Source organism: Apium graveolens, chromosome 1, assembly GCF_009905375.1.
Source record: "Apium graveolens cultivar Ventura chromosome 1, ASM990537v1, whole genome shotgun sequence".
Classification (NCBI taxonomy): domain Eukaryota; kingdom Viridiplantae; phylum Streptophyta; class Magnoliopsida; order Apiales; family Apiaceae; genus Apium; species Apium graveolens.
Window position 1 is genome coordinate 72,995,349 of NC_133647.1, and position 8,221 is coordinate 73,003,569.

At 42.0% G+C, this 8,221-nt stretch overlaps 1 non-coding gene across 1 annotated transcript; it reads left to right on the plus strand.

Moving 5' to 3' along the window:
* The first annotated feature begins 6,588 nt into the window (after nt 1-6,588).
* Nucleotides 6,589-6,695, plus strand: LOC141680090 (small nucleolar RNA R71). Its single transcript, XR_012558262.1, has one exon. It is a non-coding gene; the product is annotated as a small nucleolar RNA R71 (small nucleolar RNA).
* Nucleotides 6,696-8,221: the final 1,526 nt, after the last annotated feature.

An 8,221-nucleotide genomic window follows, 5' to 3' on the forward strand; every position in this document is an offset into this window, starting at 1 on the left:
TTTCTAGCATGCACGTCAACCTACAAGACTCAACATCACTTTAACGCTATCACTACACTCACATCAACATCACAAATCAATTGGTAAAGCAACGCAAAAGGGATCATGGTAAATGCATGAGCTAAATGGCATGATAAATAAAGCTATAATAATAAAAAAAACTATATGGCAAAAATATGCAATTATATGAACTAAACTATCATGAATATGCAGCTATATGACACACATACAAAATATTCCTATATGACACACACACAAAATATTTCTTAACTACCACCCCCAAACTTAAAATCTTCACTGTCCCCAGTGAAGGTAGTCGAAAGGAACACAGGGTATACCTACTCAGAGAAATCATCATCATCACCCTCAGAGAGTGGAGTATCAGGAAGTGGATATGCAGAGTCCTCACCAAAAACGGGCCATTGGATGTCAGCTCCAAGGCCTCTAAAAGCAGTCCCAAGTGCAAGGGTGAGCTCCTGAGCAAACCTGCTCTGCGTCTCGTACATAGCATCCATCCTCCTCGATAGCCTCCTATATACTTGGCATCAGCCATCCCAGCACCCTCCTGAACTCTAGAAGAGCCTGCCTCATCATGCCCCGGCCTAGCCATGATAGCACAGCTGCTGGACATCCTCCTGGAAGACGATAACCCAGCCCATGCTCCTCGGGCTCTCCACCAGTCCATTCCTGCATCGCATTCAGAGTCCCGAAATCAATAGGCACGGCCGACAGCTGCAACTGCTCGTGAGAAGGCCACTGAACTCCCACTACTCGGCAAAGCTTTTCAACAGTAGATGCATACGGGATGTTCATGTGCTTCGCTTCCCTCAAAAACTTCAGAATTCCTTGGTAGATGAACTCACCAAGGTCCACATAGTACTCCTCATTCAAAATACTCCATAACAACTGTGCTCGCTCAACTGTAATTTCATGTGCATGTGAAGTAGGCAGAATATTAGCACAAATAAAGGCATTCCATGCACGGGCATACCTATTCATCGCAATCGCCGAAAAATGATGATACTCGTTAGTCCCAGTCTTGAACGTCCAAACCGTTCCCGGCCTACAGAGAGTAGCACAAATCAAATCCAAGTCAAAATCTTCAGCAGTTTTCTCATTCTAGTTCTCCTCTGTGGGCTTCCTCTGTCGCTGCCCAGTCACACGGTGAATCGCCTCAGGATGATAATCCACCGTCATCCCCGCACAACAGAAAAGCCATTCTTTTCAGCCTTCGCGTTCGCATAGAACTTGCGAACCACGCTCATCGGAACCGCCTCCGGTGACTCACAGAAAGAAATCCAACCCTTTTCAACAATCATCGGCAACAACTCACCATCCCTCCCCGATGGTAAGAATCCCCTCTCCTTCAAAATCGGTTTACCCAGAAGCCTAGTATACTCCTCCTCAGCAGCCCTATCAAACAACCGAGGTCTCAAAGCAGTACCCCTCGAAGAATCAGCAGTAGGAACAGTGCTGCTGCTATCAATAGTCCTGGATCTCTTGGGTGCCATTGAAACTGAGAAAAAGTACTTAAGATTTGTGTTTTTGAATATGGGAGAGAGTTTTCAGTTTGAAAGTGTATGGGGGAGTATATGGAATAGTTGTATGTATATATAGCGTGGAGATTAGGGTTAAAATTTGATTAGGAGTGGGGTTGAGGGTTAAAAACGTGGGTTTATGGGAAAATAGTTCATGGGTTGTGGGTTGTGGGTTTAATTTTTGTATTTTTCTGATTTTTTTGGATTTTTATTAGGCTAAAAAAAAATTCAGGCAGTCGGGCCCTGAGCGGTCGCTCAGGGACCTTCTGGAAAAATATTTTCTTGCCCTGGTTTTTCAGATTTTTTTGTGGTTTTGGATAGGTCACTAACTTCTAAGGGTTCCTATAGTCACAAATCATGGGTTGCCTCCCAAGAAGAGCTTCTTTTTCGTCATTAGCATGACGTAGGGTACCTCGCTCAAGTTGACAATAATACGGCACTAACCACTTCCCGGTTTGCCGTGTTCCCGTAGTAATGCTTCAAACGCTGACCATTAACCTTGAATGCTTGGCCCAGTTCATTCTCAAAAATTTCCACCGCTCCATGTGGAAACACAGTTTTGATAATAAAAGGTCCAGACCACCTTGATTTCAACTTTTCCAGAAAAAGTCGGAGACGAGAGTTGAATAAGTGAACTTGCTGCCCCGACACAAATGACTTAGGATATAGCTTCCTGTCGTGCGACCTTTTCACTTTTTTCTTGTACATTTTGTTGTTCTCGTACGCTTGGAGTCGAAATTCATCAAGTTCATTTAATTGAAGCATTCGCTTCTTTCCAGCTGCATCTAGATCAAGGTTCAACTTCTTCAACGCCCAATAGGCCTTATGCTCAAGCTCCGCAGGTAAATGACATCCCTTACCATAAACAAGTTGAAATGGGGACATCCTAAGTGGAGTCTTGTATGCTATTCTGTAAGCCCAAACAGCTTCATCGAGCTTTAAAGACCAATCCTTCCTTGACGGACAGACAACTTTCTCTAGAATACGCTTGATCTCTCTATTAGACACTTCCGCTTGACCATTCATCTGCGGATGATAGGCAGTAGTAACACGATGATTCACACTGTAGTGCTGCATCATAGAAGTGAACTTACAGTTGCAGAAATACGACCCCTCATCACTTATGATTACTCGTGGCATTCCAAACCTTGTGAAAATCTGCTTATGAAGAAAATTCAACACTACCTTTGCATCGTTCGTCGGTAGGGGCTTGACTTCTACCCATTTTGAGACATAATCAACTGCCAGCAAGATGTACTGATTATTGCAGGACGAGACAAATGGTCCCATAAAATCGATTCCCCAAACATCAAAGACCTCGACTTCAAGCATCACATTTAACGACATCTCATCCTTCCTCGTAAGATTCCCCACTCTTTGGCAACGATCACACCTTAAAATGAACTGATGAGCATCCTTAAACAAAGTAGACCAGAAAAAACCTGCTTGCAGAATACGAGCTGCCGTCTTCTCACCACCATAATGTCCACCATAAACTGTGGAATGGCAGTCTCGTAATATCCCCTCCGTCTCACAGAATGGGATACATCTCCTGATGATCTGGTTAGCTCCTTGTCTAAACGAATACGGTTCATCCCACATATACCACTTTACCTCATACAAAAACTTCTTCTTTTGAGCTGTATTCATATTAGGAGGCATTATATTACTGACAAGATAGTTGAAAATATCTGCGAACCATGGCTCTTCCTCCTGAACTGCGAACAACTGCTCATCCGGAAAAGATTCGTTGATCAATGTCTTATCATGTGAAGTAGAATCAGGATTCTCCAATCTAGAGAGATGGTCAGCTACTTGATTCTCATTACCTTTTCGATCCTTGATCTCTAACTCAAATTCCTATAGCAAGAGCACCCAACGAATAAGTCTAGGCTTTGAATCCTTCTTGGAAACCAAATAGCGAATGACCGCATGATCAGTGAACACTGTCACCTTTGTCCCAAGCAAATAAGATCGAAATTTTTCGAAACCAAAGACTATAGCCAAGAGCTCCTTCTCAGTAGTGGTGTAGTTCATTTGAGCTCCATTTAAAGTCTTACTAGCATAGTAGACCACATGAAAGAGATTATTCTTGCGCTGCCCAAGGCACTCGCATCACACATCATCTCAAAAGGCTCTGTCCAATCAGGTGCCGTAATAACTGGTGCAGTTATCAAACTCTTCTTGAGAGTCTCGAATGCCATCAAGCATTCATCATCAAATTTGAAAGGCACATCCTTCTTGAGTAAGTTGCACAACGGCTTTGATATCTTCGAGAAGTCCTTGATGAAACGCCGATAAAAACCCGTATGACCAAGAAAACTACGGATTCCTTTCACAGAAATAGGTGGTGGAAGATTTTTAATGACTCCCACCTTGGCTTTGTCCACCTCAAAAACCTTGTTAGAGACCTTATGCCCAAGAATAATGCCTTCACGCACCATAAAGTGACATTTTTCCCAATTGAGCACCAAATTAGTTTCCACACACCTTTTGAGCACCGCACAAAGATTGTTCAAACATTCATCATACGAATGTCCAAAGACGGAGAAGTCATCCATGAATACCTCGACATTATTTCCAATCATATCAGAGAATATAGCCATCATACATCTCTGAAAAGTGGCAGGTGCACCACATAAGCCAAACGAAACTCTGCGAAAAGCAAATGTGCCAAATGGACAAGTGAAGGTAGTTTTTTCTTGATCCTCTGGTGCAATGCAAATCTGATTATACCCCGAATAGCCATCCAGAAGACAATAATACTCATGACCGGCCAACCTGTCAAACATCTGATCAATAAATGGAAGAGGGAAGTGATCCTTCCTCGTGGCCTTGTTCAACTTTCTTTAGTCCATGCATACCCTCCATCCTGTGACTGTTCGAGTGGGAATGAGCTCGTTCTTCTCATTTGCTACCACAATAATACCTCCTTTTTTAGGTACATATTGCACGGGGCTCACCCAAGAACTGTCAGAAATAAGATATATGATTCCTGCATCCAGCCACTTCAGAATTTCCTTCTTCACCACTTCTTTCATGATAGGATTAAGTCGTCGCTATTTATCAACCGTTGGCTTACTACCTTCCTCTAGCAGAATTTTATGCATGCAGTACGAGGGGCTGATCCCCTTTATGTCTGCTATAGTCCATCCAATAGCCGATTTGAATTCTCGCAAGATCCATAAGAGCGTGTCCTCCTCACTACCTGAAAGGTCAGATGCAATAATAACAGGTAAAGTAGATGCATCACCTAAAAAAGCATACCTCAAGTGTTCAGGCAATGGTTTAAGCTCCAAGGTAGGTGCTTCCTCAATAGATGGTTTGAGCTTTCCTTCAGCATTTTTGAGGTCAGAAGTACCAAGAGATTCAAACGACATGTCTAGCTTTCGCCTCCAAGGCGAAGCATTTAGATATTGTAGTTGCTCATTTCCATCCTCATCATCACTGTCAAAGTCCCCCACTAAGGCTTTCTCTAATGCATCAGACATTAGCATGTGATCAAGTTCTGAAGTAACCGCAGAATCAATCAAATCCACCTTTAAGCACTCCTCGTCTTCTGTAGGGAATTTCATCACTTTGAATACATTGAATGTCACATCCTGATCCTGCACCCTCATAGTAAGTTCTCCTTCCTGCACATTTATCAAGGTATGATCTGTAGCCAAACAATGTCTCCCCAAGATTATGGGAATCTTCTTATCTTCCTCGAAATCCAGAATAACAAAGTCTGCAGTAAAGAAGAGCTTATCCACCTTTACTAGCACATCCTCCACTATGCCTCGTGGGTATGTAATAGATTGATGCTTGCTCCCAAATTACACAGGCACTTGTCAAAAGATAACTTGTCAATGGTGCAAGGAATGGTGAAACAACCTGGATCTTTAAGCTTTGGAGGTAATTTTTGTTACAGCACAGCACTGCACTCTTCCGTTAGAGCAACGGTCTCAAGGTCATCCAGTTTCACCTTCCTTGAAAGAATACTCTTCATAAATTTCACATAACTAGGCATTTGCTCCAGAGCCTCAGCGAAAGGTTGTTGATGTGAAGTTTCTTGAACACCTCCAGAAACTTACCGAACTGCTTATCCAGCTTTTGTTGTTGCAATCTCTTAGGGAAATGTGGTGGATGATATAGCTATTTCTCCCCTGTATTACCCTCAGGCAGAGTGTGTTCAACAGTAGTCTTCCTTGGTTCCGCTGCTTTCTCCTTTTGCTTAGCTTCTTCATCACCAACTTCAGCTTCTCCGTCTTTTGTTTTTTCAGCATCGGCAACTTTTCCAGACCTTAAGGTAATAACCTTGATTTGCTCTTTAGCTTTCTTTCTGCCTGGCACTTCAGTATCACTGGGAAGTGTGCCAGGTTGACAATTGAGCACTGCATTGGCTATTTGACCGATTTGATTTTCCAAGGTCTTGATAGAAACAACCTGACTTTTGCACAACAGCTTAAGTTCCTCAAAATCAGCACTAGAAGGTGGAGCAGCACCTCCTTGTTGAGGATATGATTGCCTTTGAGCATAATGCTGTGGTTGATGGAATCCAGGTGGATTAAATTGTTTACTTACGCCTTGCTGATATGGTTGCTGAATAATTTTCTGATTATTGCTCCATCTGAAATTTGGATGATTTCTGTTGTTAGGATGATAAGTAGCTGGCACAGGCTGCTGCAGTCGCTGATAATTGTTCACATACTGAACAGATCCATTAACAAGAGAACACTGATCCATAGCATGAGAACCTGCACAAAGCTCACAGACCATAGCTATCTAATTGACTCCATAGGTGGCTAAAGAATCGACCTTCAAAGACAGCGCTTGGAGCTGCGCTGTAATAGCTGTAGCTGCATCAACTTCCAGAATACCCGCTACCTTCCCAGGCATCATCCTTTGAGTTAGGTTTTGATGCTCATTTGCAGCTATAGTCTCAATAATATTATAAGCATCAGTATAGCTTTTGGCCCACAAGGCGCCTCCAGCTACTGCATCGAGTATGGGCCGAGATTGGGCCCCCAAACCATTATAGAAGCCAGTGATCACCATCCAATCAGGCATACCATGATGTGGACACTTTCTCAACATCTCCTTATAGCGCTCCCAAGCTTCGGACATGGATTCTGTAGGTTGCTGCGCAAACTGAGTAAGAGCACTCCTCATAGTTACAGTTTTCGCCATTGGATAGAACTTTACCTGAAACTTTTGCACAAGATCTTGCCAAGTAGTGATGGACCCCGCTGGTTCAGAATGTAACCACTCCTTAGCTTTATCCCTAGAGAGAATGGGAAAAGCCTCATCTTGATAGCCTCATCAGTCACACCATTATATTTGAAAGTACTACAGATCTCGACAAAATTCCTGATGTGTATGTTGGGGTCTTCAGTAGTAGCACCTCCAAAAGAAACGGAATTCTGCACCATCTGAATAGTGCCCGGCTTGATTTCAAAAGTATTAGCCTGAATAGCCGGATGAAGGATGCTTGACTGAATGTCATCAATTTTAGGCCGAGAAAAGTCCATAAGAGCTGGATCTGCCGGAACTATAGGATCACCCATGATTACTGGTTCTTTTTGCTCACTCTCGGTATCCGAATCTTCAAAATCTATCTTTTCTGGAATACCAAGAACTTCGTCTGTCTCCTCAGCCGTATCTAAAGTCCTCTTGCGAGCACGAGAACGTGTTTGCATAAACGCTCGCTAAAGTACCTGAAACACAACCGGAAATAATAAGTAACAAGTCTTAATTAATGAGTCCTAATGACCACTGATGGTAAGTACATAAACTAAACAAATCCGCCGAGTCCCCGGCAGCGGCGCCAAAAACTTGTTAGGGCGGAAAACACGTGCTAATAATACACACAAGTATACGCGTTTGCAAGTAATATAGAATACTTTCTAGTTCGTTCCCACAGAGACTCAGACTAATTATGTTCAATTACACTTACTCACCAATGTATAATTACTTCTCAATGTCAAGACAATAACACTTAGATTTGATTAACTAATTATTAACTACGATTAACTACGAGAATTAAACACTTAATTGACACTTGAATTAACAATATTAAACACACATGAGATCACAACTTCATTACTACTTCCTTCAACAGTTATTATTATTACCCTTAGCATGTAACGGTGATGATATTAATCGAACAACATGAAACTGATAAAAGCCAACTTTCATTGTACTAATACCATTCTACCAAGCATCCACAATTAAGACAGAAGTTGAATAAGCATCAATTATGTTGAGACCCTATATGTCTACGGAATTTGACAATATAACGATTTAAGCACAAGTTAATCCTTATGATTACACATGGCAAGTAAAACGGTTAGAGTTACCCACTAATCATGCATACACATACATGAACCTATGCTAGCATGGCAAGTTCTAAACCTCAAGATCCACTGTCGCTTCACAAGAGATTAACACCCTATCTTATATGTTCGCGACGCACATAAAACGAATAAGCACAACCAATACTGGATATCATACAATCATCACACACTAAGGTATTAAACAACTAACTAAAAAATTCCATAGTAAATCCGTTACGACCCCATGATCACGATTAGCCCATGATAGAACTCATCGTAACCATGGGTTCATATGAAAACATGATAATAACACACGAGAATAACTAAATAAACTACTTATATTAAACCAGAGTATGTCATAAGAGT